Source organism: Vicugna pacos, unplaced genomic scaffold (genome assembly GCF_048564905.1).
Source record: "Vicugna pacos unplaced genomic scaffold, VicPac4 scaffold_66, whole genome shotgun sequence".
NCBI classification, from domain to species: domain Eukaryota; kingdom Metazoa; phylum Chordata; class Mammalia; order Artiodactyla; family Camelidae; genus Vicugna; species Vicugna pacos.
Genome location: NW_027328747.1, coordinates 194,486 through 208,832, shown reverse-complemented (window position 1 = coordinate 208,832; position 14,347 = coordinate 194,486). Strand labels below are relative to the sequence as shown.

Sequence of the window (14,347 nt, the reverse complement as noted above, 5' to 3'; positions counted from 1 at the left end):
TAATCCAGGGGGTATGTGTCTGTGTCTGTGTGAACGTTTGTGTGTGTGATTTCAGGAAGGTAGAAATAATTTCCATATAGACTTTGATACCTTTCTCCTCCAGTTCAAGGTATAGGCATATATTTACAAAAATAAATTGATTTTCTTTTGTCATTTGGCATATTGGTGGGAATAAGTGGTTCTCATACTTGTTTCTGAAGTGTTGTGGAGCATGAGCTTAGAAAACGGGAGGAGAAAGAGGCAAGGAGGCACTTCACACTTTATGCAGGATATGAGAAACAGTAGCTTTTCTTTTCTCTTTTCTTCTAAAGCAAACTGGCACTGAAATGTAACATACTATTACTCAGAATTGCTTTTCTAATCAGATACAAGGGCCTCAGGTTTTTCAAGACAACATGAATGATGAAATGTGTGTTAGCGTTTATCTTTGAAAGTAGTTTTATTTTTCAAGTAAAAGGCTATAGCCTGTTCTTTCTTCCAGTGGTACATGAAGTGCTCATTGATCCAGGTACATGATCTATGTGCTTAGTTTCTTTGGGTTTTTTGTTTTTTTAAGTGCTTGTTTCATTGTGGTGAACATTATGGTGAAACATTATGAATGTTTAAAATTTTTGGATTTTGATCTTTAGAACATGTTGATTTGTCAGAACTTTTAAAAACCTGATTGTTCTTTGGTCGTAGTTTGGTGGGGCACCCTATTGGTTTCTGCTGTCTGTTAAAGAGTGAAATTGTTCCTCTAGCCTGCAGATCATTAAGTGAATGTTTTGCAGTGTGCCTTTAAAATTCATTGAATGCATTGAGCATGTTTGTCCAGTGAATTTTGAATTCACTCATAGTATTACTTTGCTTTGGTTCTGTGGCTTTTGCTCCTCTCCACAAGAATTTGAATTCTCTGTTGCATTTTGTATACGTGTTCTTAACAGGGGAAGATATTTTGCATTTTTTACAGAGGTGGGTTTTCCCATCCCCTCTGAATGTCTTCTGTAATTGATACAACAAAAATCTGTTATTGCAGTGCTAAATTATTTCATAAACTATTTTTTGGCTTAATCAGAAACAATGACAAAGAGTGATAATAAAACATACGAAAACCTTCCTTCCTTTGAAGAATATATATCAGGTGGTTAGGCTCACGCATGCTTTGTGCCTGACACACTTATTCTCATGTCATTGTGTATCATGATTCGGAGATGGAAATACTTCAGGTTTATAGATTTTTGTTTTAACATTTGTGTTGAATTCTATCTTCAGGCTGATGTTTTCTGTTGGGTTTGTGGAAAGTGTAGAAGAAGGGAAACAAATGCTTTGTCTTGTTTTCAGGAGGCCTGAGTTGCTGATGATAAAAGAATTGAGGGTGGGCTGAGGAAAAGAGTGACACTCCCTCTCCTCCCGGTTGAAATTGATGAAAAATGAAATCAATTAAGTGTATCGGTATTTGACCAATAGAAGTTAGCGAGACCAAACTGGCTAGTTATGCACAATGGAAAGTATTGAATTCACCTGCAGAGTTAGGTGCTTTACCAAGTAGCAGCAGCTTAGAGCAATAAGAAAAATCAGTCCTATGATGAGCTATAAAAATTATATAATATCTTTTGTTTCTGAAACTTTTCTACTTAAATTGTGTAGAGCTAAAATTAAGTTTCAAGCACCAGGAGTTAAGAATGTGGGTGGTTCTGTGGGATCATTATTCAGGGATGTGCCTAGACCCTGCTAGAGTGGCTGAAGCTGGCAGGAAATGACCCAAAACCAGGATTTGTCATCCCAGGGTGTTCTCCATAATGGTTCCATTTGGGAGCCCTTGATTGGGTTAACAAATTGTAACAGACCCCAGCCGCCTGTCAACTTTAAGAAGAAAAAATATGCTTAGTAACTGCTTTGCAAGCAGGGGCCTGTGCATCCTCACTCCTGTCTCCTTGCCTTAAAGAGCAGAGACAATGCTTTGCTTGCATAGTTGAGGTTTTAGATAGCACTCTGCTCATTGCAAAGCAAGGACCCAGGACCTCAGCTATAAAAGCTGGGCTTGTGTGCTGTTGGATAGTCTGTTACCCCCACAACAAGGACCTGGCTGGTCTGGTTGTCTGCTTTGTAATTCACATATCTAAAGAATGTATTTTGTTCCTCTCACCCCATGACTTCCCTAAAGATACACTAAGACTATGCACTCCTGGTGGATTCTACAATCTCTGTCTCATACAGACTTTGCCCAAGTTCCTGCTTACTATCACACAACTGTTAATGACTATTTCCTTTGATTAAACACAGTAAATATGGGAGAATTTGAGAGGCTCGTGGAGTAGGCTCCCTACTCCCTATCGATTTCTGGACTTTTTCCACTGTCTTGAATAATCATTCCGTGTCGGTAAGATTTCTGCCAGCCAGAACTCAGAGTTCCAGGTGAGAAGGATGCAGTTTTATCTCTCCTACCGGAGGGAGAGAGAGAACATAATTGAGATCTGCTTCCTTGTGGTTCACCTGCAGCCTTCTGGCCTCTGCTCACAGGGCCTCTATCCCAGGACTGACCACAGCCTTTTCTTCCCTTGTCAACATTTCCTGTGCCTTTCAGAAGTTGGTCTCTTCTCTACAATTCAACCCTGGCAGATGTGATGGTGGTCAGCGTGCTGGTGGGCAGTCACTTGGGGCTCCCAGGAGCCATGCTGATACTCCTGAGTCTCTCATTCGGGATAACAGAACTGTGGAGCACCGGAGGAAGCCCATTCATGCGAGGTCAACACAGCATTGCATCATTTTCATTTTACTTTTGAATTTTCAGTGGAGTAATTACTTGTAGCAAACTGTTCCAGATTTTCGGCCACCTGCTTTCCTCACCACCATTTCCTTGTTGGCTCTGGTGCTTGTTTGAAGAACCAGGTTTCTTCTCTGGTCATTTCTAGCAGCTGGGCTTGCCGAATCCTTGATCATCATTTGAAGCAGAATGCTTCTTCGTGATGTCAAACTGATTTTCCTATTTGTGAATATTTCATGTACACTCAGCAACTGTTTCAAGTGAAATGCTCTTATCCAATTTCGGTTAACTCACATTTGCTGATCTCCTGCTTTCATGCTGAGGGCAGTTTTTCTTCCTGTAATAAAAGCTCGCAATTTGCATTTACTATGGGAAGGTACTGGCCCGAGGTGGCTTTTGTTCTTAACAGTTTTAATACAATTCACCCATTAACATATACAGCGGTTTTTACCCTATGCCGAGAATTGTGCATCCCAGTGAATCTTAGAACATTTTCATCCCCCCAACAGGAAGCCCCGTACGCATAAGCAGTCTTTCCCATTTTCCCCATCCTCCCCCAGCCCCAAGGAGCCACTCTTCTCTCTCTGTGGATTTGCCTGTGTTGGACATTTCATGTAAACCCAGTCATTTCAAGTAAATGGAACCGTCTATTGTGACTGACTTCTTTCACACTGAGTAACGTTTTCAATTTTTGTCCACGTTGCGGCCTGGGTCAGTACTCTATGCTTTGCCATTGCTGAATTATATTCCACTGTATGGCTGGGACCCACTGTTTACCCATTCATCAGGTGATAGGCATTTTTTTTGTTTCTGCTTTTTGGCTGTAATGAATAATGGCGCCGTGAATATTCCTGTAGGAGTTTTTATGTGGACATTTCTTTTCAGTTCTCTTATGTGTGTGCCCAGAGAGCAGAATTGCTGGGTCATCCAGAAACCAAACATTTCACTCTCTGAGGCCCTGCCAGGCTGTTTTCCAAAGTGGCCACGCTGTGTTACGTCCTCACCAGCAAGGGCTGCGAGCTCCAATTAGTCTGTGTCTTCATTACTGCTTGTTACACTTTTTTAATTATAACCTATTGTAGTGAGTGTGAAGCGGTTTCTCCTAGTGGTTTTGACTTTATTTCCCTTAAAGCTAAAGATATTGAACATCGTTTGATTGTGCTTATTGGCCATTTGTATATTTTCCTTGAAAAATACCTTTTCAGATCCATTATTCACTTTTTAATTGAGTTGCCTTTCTATTGTTGAGTTGTAGGAGTTTTTTTCTTATTTGGAGATACAAATTCCTAATCAGATAAATGATTTGAAAAAATTTTCTCCTGTGTGTTTTTTTTCACTTTCTGTATGGTGTCCTTTGAAGCAAAGTTTTAAATTTTCATGAACTCCAATTTATCTCTGTTTTCTTTGTTCCTTGTGCTTTTGGGGTAATATTTAAAATCCGAGGTATTTTATTTAAACTTTTATATATAAAATAACTTAATTCTTAGGACCGTTCTAGGAGATGGGTGCTGTTGTTCTTCCCAGTCTGTGGATAGGAGACTGAGATGCAGAAAATTTCACTGACATATCAGTGTTACAGCTACCCAGTGTTGTGGGAGTTCAGACCCTCATGTTTGTCCCGAGCATCTGTGCTCTTCCCCTCCATGCTCCACTCCTTCCTGGAATTGTTAATGAAAAAGTCTTTCCTTTTTTGATTTCTTGTTAGTTTGTTTTCTCATTGGGGACCTCATCACCTCATTTTCCTTGCAGAGGTCAGTGTAGCTTTATTTTAGGTCTCATGTAGGCAGAAGCATTGCTATCAGTTAACTTCTTTATTACTCACCCTCGAGTGATGATTGTTGCTAGTTGACCCAATCAATTCATGCTTAAGTCTCTCCTGCTCATGACACTAAAAACAGTCATGACTTACAGAATGCTCAAAGAAGAAAGTACCTGATTGATTTCATTTTGCTACCCAATCAACCCAATCAAATAAAAACCCCGGTGTTGACACAGATTATAAGCCCTCCAGAATATGGTCACTGTCTTCTTTGTGTTTCATTTGTTTGGTCACAGTGTCTGGATAGTGCCTTGCTGTCCAGCAGTTTTGTTAGGATACGGTGCTCGTGAATCATTGTAAGGACAGTATTTGGACAACAGACTGTGTTGTTCATTTCACGAGGGAAAAGAGCATATAGAAATACTGCTCAGTTCTATTTTAAAATTAAGCTTGGAATTTTGAGGAGAGTTCAAGAAACCATACAAAGCTCTTTTTCACTAACTTTAGATCTATCTTATACACATTATGGTTACATAGCAGAGTAACTTATCAACTAAATTTGACAAGAAGAGTGTATTATTGATTATTTGTTTTAGTTGAAATATTCTACCTGGGATAAAGTAATCAGTGCCCATAAATGAACAACTATGTTTGTATTTCTATGCAACATGGGAGCAGACTTCATATGTTTCTATATAATATATATGACTGTGTGTTTTAATCTGTCTGTCAGTGTTTTTATACTTTTTCAGCAATGTTGTAACTTTAGAATTCTTCTAAGAAAATCACCCCCGATTCTAGTGCAGTTTGTACAGTGTATCCTCTCTTATGCATGGGATTCCACTGTCCCCTCAGTGAGGAATTTCCTCTCCTATTGAGTCAGTAGCAGAGTTAAAGGAACTGTGATTTCTAGGCCTTTGCTCTCCATGTGTTTGCAGTTGGCTGTCAATCACAGTTTTCCCTTTCTTGAGTTTTCATTGTTAAATTAGAATTATGGAAATAACTATTAATATGTTGCATCGGTCTCCCTAGAAACTTGATGTGTTTGTGCTTTTCAGTTTTCAATTTATGAAAAATTTAAACGCGCTTTTTTTTAAGTAGTCCTTTCTCACTAGATATTTGTTTAACTCTTTATAGTTAAAATATTTTTTTCCCAATGAATGAATCGGTGTGCATGTTTTAAAAGGTACGTTACTTTTTAGTTTTCATATTGTAACAGTTATATTCATTGTAGAGAATTTGGAAAATAAGGATAAAAACAATAATAACTTAAAGATGGCCTCTAACCTCACCTGGAGATACAGTTGTAAGGTTTGATATTGAGAATTACAGGTCCTCTCATGTTGTTCTTCTTCTTCAAGTATGTTTTTGTCACTTAGACCCTCGAATTCCCATATGAATTGTAGCAGCAAGCTGTCAGTTTCTGCAGAGGAGCCTGCTGGGATTGTGATCGAGACCACGTTGAATGTATGGATCGCTCTGGGGAGCACTGCCATTTCAAGAGCGCTGTCTTCTGATCCAGGAATGTGCGTGGTGTGTCTGTCCAGGTATTTAGGTCTTCTTTAATTTTTTTCAGCAATGCGTTGAGTTTACAGAGTATTATTTTACTTTTTTTTCTTTGCCTTTATACTGAGGACAAGTGTGCAAGGTACCGGGATCAGAAGTGTATTTGAGCCCCGCCACTTGCTGCCACCATGGACGCTGTGCTCTTGCTTTGCCCTCTGTAAAATCTTCCACAAAATAAGACCTCAGTAACTCTCTCTTGAATGAATGATTATATGATTGTTGGATGATGCTTGAGAGTCCTTGTGATGATGTCTTTTTCTCAGCCTTTCCCCTCTTCTTAACTATGCCCTTTCTCTTCCTTTCCTCCAGCCTGGTTTTCAGCCTGCCTGTGGCATTGATTTTCCCTGTCTGTAGACTCTTCCTTTCACTGGTACATGATAATGTTACATGGGGGCTGTGGAAACTTGCTAGATATCAAGAAAGAACAAATCCATTGCATGCTAGTATTTTTAGACTGTGGTATTTTTTATCGATTGAAATTAAATGAGTCACACCACCGGAGCCCTCCCGTGAGCTCTTTTCGCCTTCCTACAGGTGATACTGCTCTTGTTGCTGCATGTGCCCTGCCCCCAGCCTTGGTTTTGGAATTGAGAAAGTCACCCTCAGTGGAGCCCTCTCTTTAAAAGATGAAGAGAACATTTGCTCCTTCTCCCTCGTTGGGGACTTGGATGAGATGAGGTACCAGATAAAGAATGGAGCCCCTCCTCATTCTGACCCCTGCTCTTTCCGTTCCTTTCTCCAGGGGAAAAGAGTACAATTGAACAGTATAAAGATTGATTGTGAGCTAATGAGATAGACAAGACAACCGAACATTAATTAAATATCCTTTCATGCCGGAAACAAATGAATTATACACACAAAAAGCACATAAATGACGGTAGTACTGTGGTTACAAACATGGGTCCGAGTTCGAGTCCTGCTCTGGAGTGACCAGCCCTGTGAGTTGGAGAACTGGTAGGTCGGCTTAGCCTCTCCCGGACTTGTTTTCTGTCCTGCAGAGACGGGGCTCGCTAGGCGTCCCTCCCCCGTAGAGGTGCTGAGGGGTGTAAATGATGCGCGTGGGCAGCCCGAGCACAGCTGCTCGTTCCTCATAAGTGCAGGATAGAATGGATTTGCGGAGACGGCTTTATGACCGCCCCGTGTAGACTCTCAGTGCTCCAAAGGGATGCCTTGTGGTTTGGAGGTGGGATTCCCACTTCTGTAAATACCCAAGGATTGTGTTATTTGGCCCTGCTTATTTGAATGTATTCTTTAGTAAGTACATATTGTAGATATATTTTTCAAGCATGCATGCTTTTTTCTTTTATTATTTATATTTCTACCCTCTCGTCTCTTGGTGTGACATTTCATGGAATCCAAGAAACAGTCCTAAGCTACCTGCCTCTTCACACTTCTCCATGGTGGTTTTCTTCCCAGACTAGAAGAGGGTTTTGCATAGGAAATTTTCTTTGTTCCCCTTTTCTTGGAGTCTCTCTGTCTGTCTGCCCATCTCTCACCTGTCCATCTGTCCATTTCTCTACCCACTCGTTCTTCTGACTTGTTCCAAGAAGCATTTCAGGCAGCTTAGAGAAGAACAGATACCAAATAAACAGGTGAGAAAATAGGGCCAAGTTCAGACAGTGAGGCTAGGAGGCGAGCCTGTTTGAGGGTTGCAGACGTGAGACACACACCTCTGCCCTGTCATTTATAAGATGGACAGCAAGAGTGTGCCTGAGGCTCCCACCAGACACAGGGTAACAGAGTTTATGGGAAATGCTCACTGGCTGTGAAATAAATAAGTGGCTTAGGAGAAGCCCAGTCTTTCCTGCTACTAAGGCTTAGGAGAATATTTTGACTGTCTTCCAAAATCAGAGTATTTCATCGTTTCTTTTGTCAGAGTTCTATGTATAGTTGGTTACATTCTATATCTGGAAATTTCTCCAAAACTGCTTCCCACGTGAGTCCCATGGTTCAGGAATGGGGTGGTTCTGCTCATTGACCGGGGTTGGCCAGGAACAGAAAATGACAGCCTCAAAGGAGCCTGTGATTTCTCAGTTATGTTTTGTCAGTGCTGTACATTTCAGAGAATGCTTTCACAGTTTCTCTCCATCTGAGGCGGCAGCGTGCTCTTACCAGCATCAGGAGCTCAGGGCCACGGGATGGTGGGTGCTGACTGCACTGCCGTCAAGACAGCTAAGGTAGTCACTGCAGGCGTGGTGCTTTTACGTAGTGCATTTCATGTTCTTTAATAGAAGGTTTCAACAGGGAGTTAATTGAGTTAATTAACATTTAATAAATATGATGCTGTTTTAAAAGACAGTTATAGGCAGAATATAAGCTGTGTAGACTTTAAAAACGGTTTCATTTCTGAAATTTCAGTAGGGAAGATTCACAGTTTATCTTATTTATGCCTCTCTTATAAAGTAACAAAGAAACAAGACAGAAAAAGCAGAGGATGATTTCTGTTCTTCGTCTCGGCTTGCAGGTGCCCCTACCTCCAGTGGCATCCATCCAGACACCAGCAGTGACACTGGCCGTGCTCAGAACTGCCTCAGCCCTGAAGACACAACTGACAAATAGAAGGGGACCGCGTCCTGTTACAGCAGGTGCTCTCCCTTTGTGGGTCCTTACGTAACTGCGCGGTGTTATTCAGGATCGCCCGTTCCACATTGTGCGACGCTACTGCGGTGTCCCCTAGTTACTTGTTTCTGTAAGTACTCGTGTATTTTCTCCAATGTGTGGTACTAGACATCTAAAAATGCTTTTTTTCAGATGAAAAACAATGTGTTTTTAATATAATAAGTCTGAAAAAAGGGGTAAGAGAGGCTATCCTGGTCCCACTACTCAGAGATAATAATTAACACTTTAACGTCTATTTTTGTCCTTTTCGTCAGTGTGTATCACCTCTGTCATAAAAACCAGCGAGCACTCTGTGCCTGTTTACTGTGTGGAGAACTCCATTTTCCATTCGGCTTTTTATATTTTTTCTGCAATATTCTATCTCCCCTGGCATGATTTTTAATGACCAGTATAGAATTCTGTCTTGTGGAGGCATCGTCCATTTTACTTCAGACTAAAATAAACTTTTAAATTCCAAGTATACTTTACTGAAATACTGAAAAGAGAACCGTGGTGGTACCGAAAGTCCCCTACCTCCCTTCCCCTTATTTCCTGAAGGTAAAAGCTGTTGACAATGTGTATATATTTCATGACCTTTATGCCTAGGACATATATATATACACATACATACATATGTACATACATACACGTATATGAGAAATCTATATATATGTGTGTGTTTATATGCTTTATTGAAAATTAAGGCCATACTATATGTTTTCTACAGCTCACTTTATTCACTCAGGGGTATATCATAGACGTCCTCCCACTCCAGATTCACCCGGTCCTTTCAGATACAGTGGAAGGGGTCTCCTGATGTGCAGGTGTGGTCTCTTTTGGAAGGACACCTTTGGTGAGAGAGTGCTGTGGACAAGGCCCTGGACCATGCCGAAACACCGGCCCCCTCAGAGCCCACAGCTCGCCGTGATTTACTGCATAATTTTCTTGATGGTGGACGCTTAAGTTTTCTCCATTTTCCACTGTCAGTAATGATGTTTGACTGGCATCCTTCTTGTACAAACATTCCTGTAATCTTGTATGAGTATTCCTTTAGTTAAGGCTTCCTGAAATTTAGTCCCTGGATGTGACATTTACATTCATCACAGGCTCCTTTCAAGAGACTCTAGAAATTCCTTCTCCAGTGGGGAATGAATAGATGTAGAATAATTTCTGTAACCAGTTCTATATCGCTGGATATGATTTCACTTCAGCTTTTCTTCCCAGCATTGTAAAAAGTGCTGTGTAAATGCCCTGATGAATACATCTTTTTGAACTGATTTTTTTTCTAAACGAAACGATTCCTTGAAGCTGAGTTGAGTCTGTGTGTACACACGTTTTTCAGTGTTTATATATCCATTGACATGTCGTCCTCCAAAATGTCGCTCAAAATTTGTTCTCTCACAGATGGATACTAGCTAGAATATCTTTTATAAATATTTGCCAATATGATGAGCAAAAGTGCTTTTTCATTGTTTTAGCTTGCATTTGATGACCAGTGAGGTATTCAGTATTTTTCACTCATTAGCCATCTGACTTTTTAAAAGTGAATGATCCCTTTTGTCCGTTGCACACAGTTAAGTGAGGGAGCTTCTTGTTGCTTTGTGACAGCTCTTTGTATGTCATGAACATTAACCCCTTGTCTTCATCAACATGTATCACAGAGCTTTTTCTTGTCATTTCTTGCCTTTCATTTTGTTCAGTAGGTTTATTTTTGTTGTGGCCCAACGTATTCTTAAGGTATTAAATGTCTTCCTTTTGGGTTTTAACTTTGGTATTATTCTTAGAAATACTTTCTTATAATGGTACAAATCTCTTCTGCAGGTTTTTAAATCTCTAAGATGGAGATGATAATGGTAATTGTTCTAGTGAAGAGAAGTTGAAGTAATATGAGCAAAGGGTTGTATTGGCTCTTATTAGTACTTTCTAATATTTACATCACTATCTGTAATTTTTCTTGTGGTCATTATGACAGGAATAGAATTTGTTCTTTGCAGGGGATTCTCTGATTGTCCCAGAACAATTATTGAATTCATACTTTGCTCTTTGATTTGAAATCCCACGTGTACAAAATACTTATGAACACTAGAGTCTCTTTTTGAGCTCATGGTATATTTCTGTAAATCTTTCTTTCTTATTCCAGCTCTATATCTTACATATTGTAAAAATTTATTTAATATCTGACAGTGCAATGTTTTTTCATTCTTTTCTTCCATCCCAAATTTTTTTGGCTAGTATTATGACTTTATTATTCCTGAAGAATTCTAAAATAATTTGCTCAAGTTAAAAAAAAAAACAGGTAAGAGTTTTCATGGGATTTTTTAGTAAGTTTTGAATTATCTTTAGGGGAACTTACGTCTTTACAAAACTGCTTTCCTCCATGCAATATGTTGATGTCCATACATTCACTCCTCTTAATTTACCCCTCAGTACAGTCCTGTAGTTTTCTCCATGTAGAACATGGGCATTAATTTTGAGTTTATTCAAGATTATTGTTGAGGATTTTGTTAATTTTTTAAGGGAGAATTTTTTGGTATTACATTTTTTAACTGTTTAAACTGACACCTAGGAAGGCAGATTCGGTTTGTAAATACTCACTTTGTAACTTGTCATTTAAAATTGTAATTATTAAGTACTTGTTCCAGAATGCTTTCTTTTCTGTTTTTAAAAGTTTGTTTCCAAGATTATCAAAATGGTCATAGCTAAGTAGTACACGTGGGGAGACAGATGGAGAGAGGTAGTGTGGTTCATGTACAAACTGTGAGCAGTTTCATGGCTGCCTTTAGGCTGGAGAAGCCACAGAAGAGTCCAGGAAAGACCAGGGATAGCTTTGTATGCACTTGAAAGCCAGCTTTCCTGCCTTTATGGAGAAGCCTGGTGCGCGTGGCAGGTAGATGATCAAGGTCCGATGGAGGTCATTGGCTGGACACAGCACTGTGTCTGTGAGAAGTGGAGACCAGTGCCATGGGAAATGCTTGGTGCCAGGAACACTGCAGGGAAGCTGGGTAGCCTATGCGTTAAGGATTTTCCAGTCCTGAGAGTTGGAAGTTCAGACTCTGCATTCAGATCTGAGTTTGAATTCATCCTCTCTTGTTTACTGGTCCTCAGACTTTTGCCAAGTTATATACCCTCTTTGAACTCCTGTTTTCTTGTCTCTCAAAATAGGAGAATTACGGCCTGCTGCTAGAGTGTTTGATCAGGGTAAATGATTTGTGTCTGTAACATGCCACGTACAGTCACAAGCTCAGTGAGAAATGGGCTGTCGCCTCTTCTTCTGCAACTCAGTGCTTGACAAGGCATGGGAGAAAGCCAGTCCCTAATTTGTGTGTGATGCAAGAAGGAACAAAATTAATGTCTTGCCTATCCCTAGCAGTATTCTTACTCCTTAGCTTCATTTACTTCTTTCCTCCTTTCCTTTCTCCTTTCCCCTCCTCCACCAAAAGAGCCTGAGACTCTCTGAGAACACTAGATTCAAATCACTTTAAAGGTTTTCTCATCCTCATGAAATGATACTAACATAAAAAAAATCTTTACACATCCCAGAATTCATTGTATTTGATTTACACACACACGCGTGCACGCACACACACGCACACACACACACAATCAGGGTACCTCCCACTTGCTGAGGGAGGAGGACCACTTTTTCTGAGTTTTCATTCAGTGAGCGTGAGAACAAAGTCTCTTATGTAGACATTCACCCGGCTTCGTGCATGGTGTTTTCAATTGGATTTCTGCTTTGTGGCCATAGACATATTCTCCTAATAGAACACAGTAAGTGAAGACATAGACATTTTGCTGAGATATTGGTGTCATCATATTTGAGTTGGAATGGGCTTGAGACAGCAGAGTCATAACTTTTTATGGGTGAGAATCCATTAAAGTGTAACTTGGACAAAGACCTGGGTCTTCTGCCATCGTGTCCAAGCAGATGAAGAGGCAAATGGTTGTGGGATGGCAGGGATCCTTCTTGCTTGGGTTCCAGGGTCTTGCTAGTTTTCATTGCTCAGCTGCCTTTAGTTTATATCCATGTGGCCTCTCATGGGAAGGTCACTCTGTCCTTATAGACTGAGTTTCTAATCAGCAAAAAGCTCTGGATCCACTCATATTTCTCAGAGTTTTTCTGCTGACCTGCTGACACTTTATATAAATGAGACCTAAGAAACTACCGGATATAAAATCCTTACTGTTATCACTTGCCCTCGATTTCCATAGGAATGGGGTGCTGTCTCAGGCTGTCTAAGGCTATATTTGAACAATGATAGGGTGTTAGGCTGTGCTACTGGACCCTCCACAGTCGAATGGGATTTCCACCTTAGTTTTTAGAATCAGGCAGACGCTTTCAAATCTTGCCTTTACCAGTTACTAGCTTTGTGACCTTGGGGAAGAAACTGCACTTATTTGTGTCCAATTTTCTTTATATGTAAATAGGTTCAGTATTTATTTTAATGTTTTTGTTATAGAATTGAATGAGCTAATTCCCTCATTTATACCTAAAATACTGATCGTGTGGTTCAATGGTGGTGCCTTGGTAGTTGATTACTAAGGAACTCGGCAGTGAGAATAGGGGTGGGGGACCCCTGGATCATAGAGCTTATATTACAGGATATGCTTGTAAAAGACTGGATGTGCAGTGGATTTTTAGTAAATAGCCATTCCTTTCCTAATCCGCATTGATTGTTTATAAATCTTTATACTAATATATGAGCAATTTTTATTGCAATTTAAATATCTTTGTAGTATTTAATATATGTAGCTATAACAAAAATATGTGAAATAAAATGATTTGATTTTTTTTCAATAAGCAAAACAAAAAAATAGAAAAGAAAAACAGTTTTGAAAGAGTAGAAATAATTTTATTTCCATGGAATCAATTCCCAAGATAGGTTTTTTGGTTGTGTTGTTAAACAGCAAATAAAATTGATAGGTTGTGACATAATGGAAATGAGGAAACAGTGGAGACATACTACCTCCAATACAGTCATTTTGTTATCAAGTCCCATCTCGTTCTGCTTACTGCATGACAGGCCAATAAATCGGGAGATGAGCTGTTGGAGCAAGGCATAGTGACTTTATTTGAAAAGCTGGCAGACCCAGAAGATGGCATACTGATATCCTGGGGAACCCTCTTCCCCAAGTCAGAATTCCGGCTCCTTTTATACTAAAAAGAGGCGGTGGTGTGGTTGGTTGTTGCAAACTTCTTGCTGTACGAATTGTTTGTCCTTGGAATCCTTTGTTCTTGCAGCTGTCCATGTGGATCAAATCATGGTGCCCCTGAAAAACCTCCAAAAAAAAAACAAAGTTTATTCTCTGTTTTACAACTTCTCATCCCTATTTAAGTGCAGAAGAGCTAACAGTCTTAAAGATCAGAGCCCGGAGAATAGGCTCTCCTGGATATTTCAGGCTAAAGGCAACTTTCTTTTACAAAAGGTGCAGAGCTAGCAAGTCTGAGCCTAGAAAACAGGGCACACGGTTAAAGCCCAAGGAACACTTCTAACATGGAGTCAAATTTGTTCTTTTCTATTACAATTTCTTTTTCCACCTCATAAATAATTTTAGTAAGAAACATGAACAATTTTTTTATTTTTGGTTCTTAATAACAGATAAGTGGGCCAACTACATTTTTGTGATCAGGGATGCTGTTCGGGCCTTGGGGTCACAGCAAACTCTTGTTGGGGGTGGTC

At 39.9% G+C, this 14,347-nt stretch overlaps 1 pseudogene; it reads left to right on the top strand.

Moving 5' to 3' along the window:
• LOC140694615 (trafficking protein particle complex subunit 9-like) overlaps window positions 1-14,347 on the top strand; it is a 50,119-nt pseudogene that overhangs the window by 35,199 nt on the left and 573 nt on the right.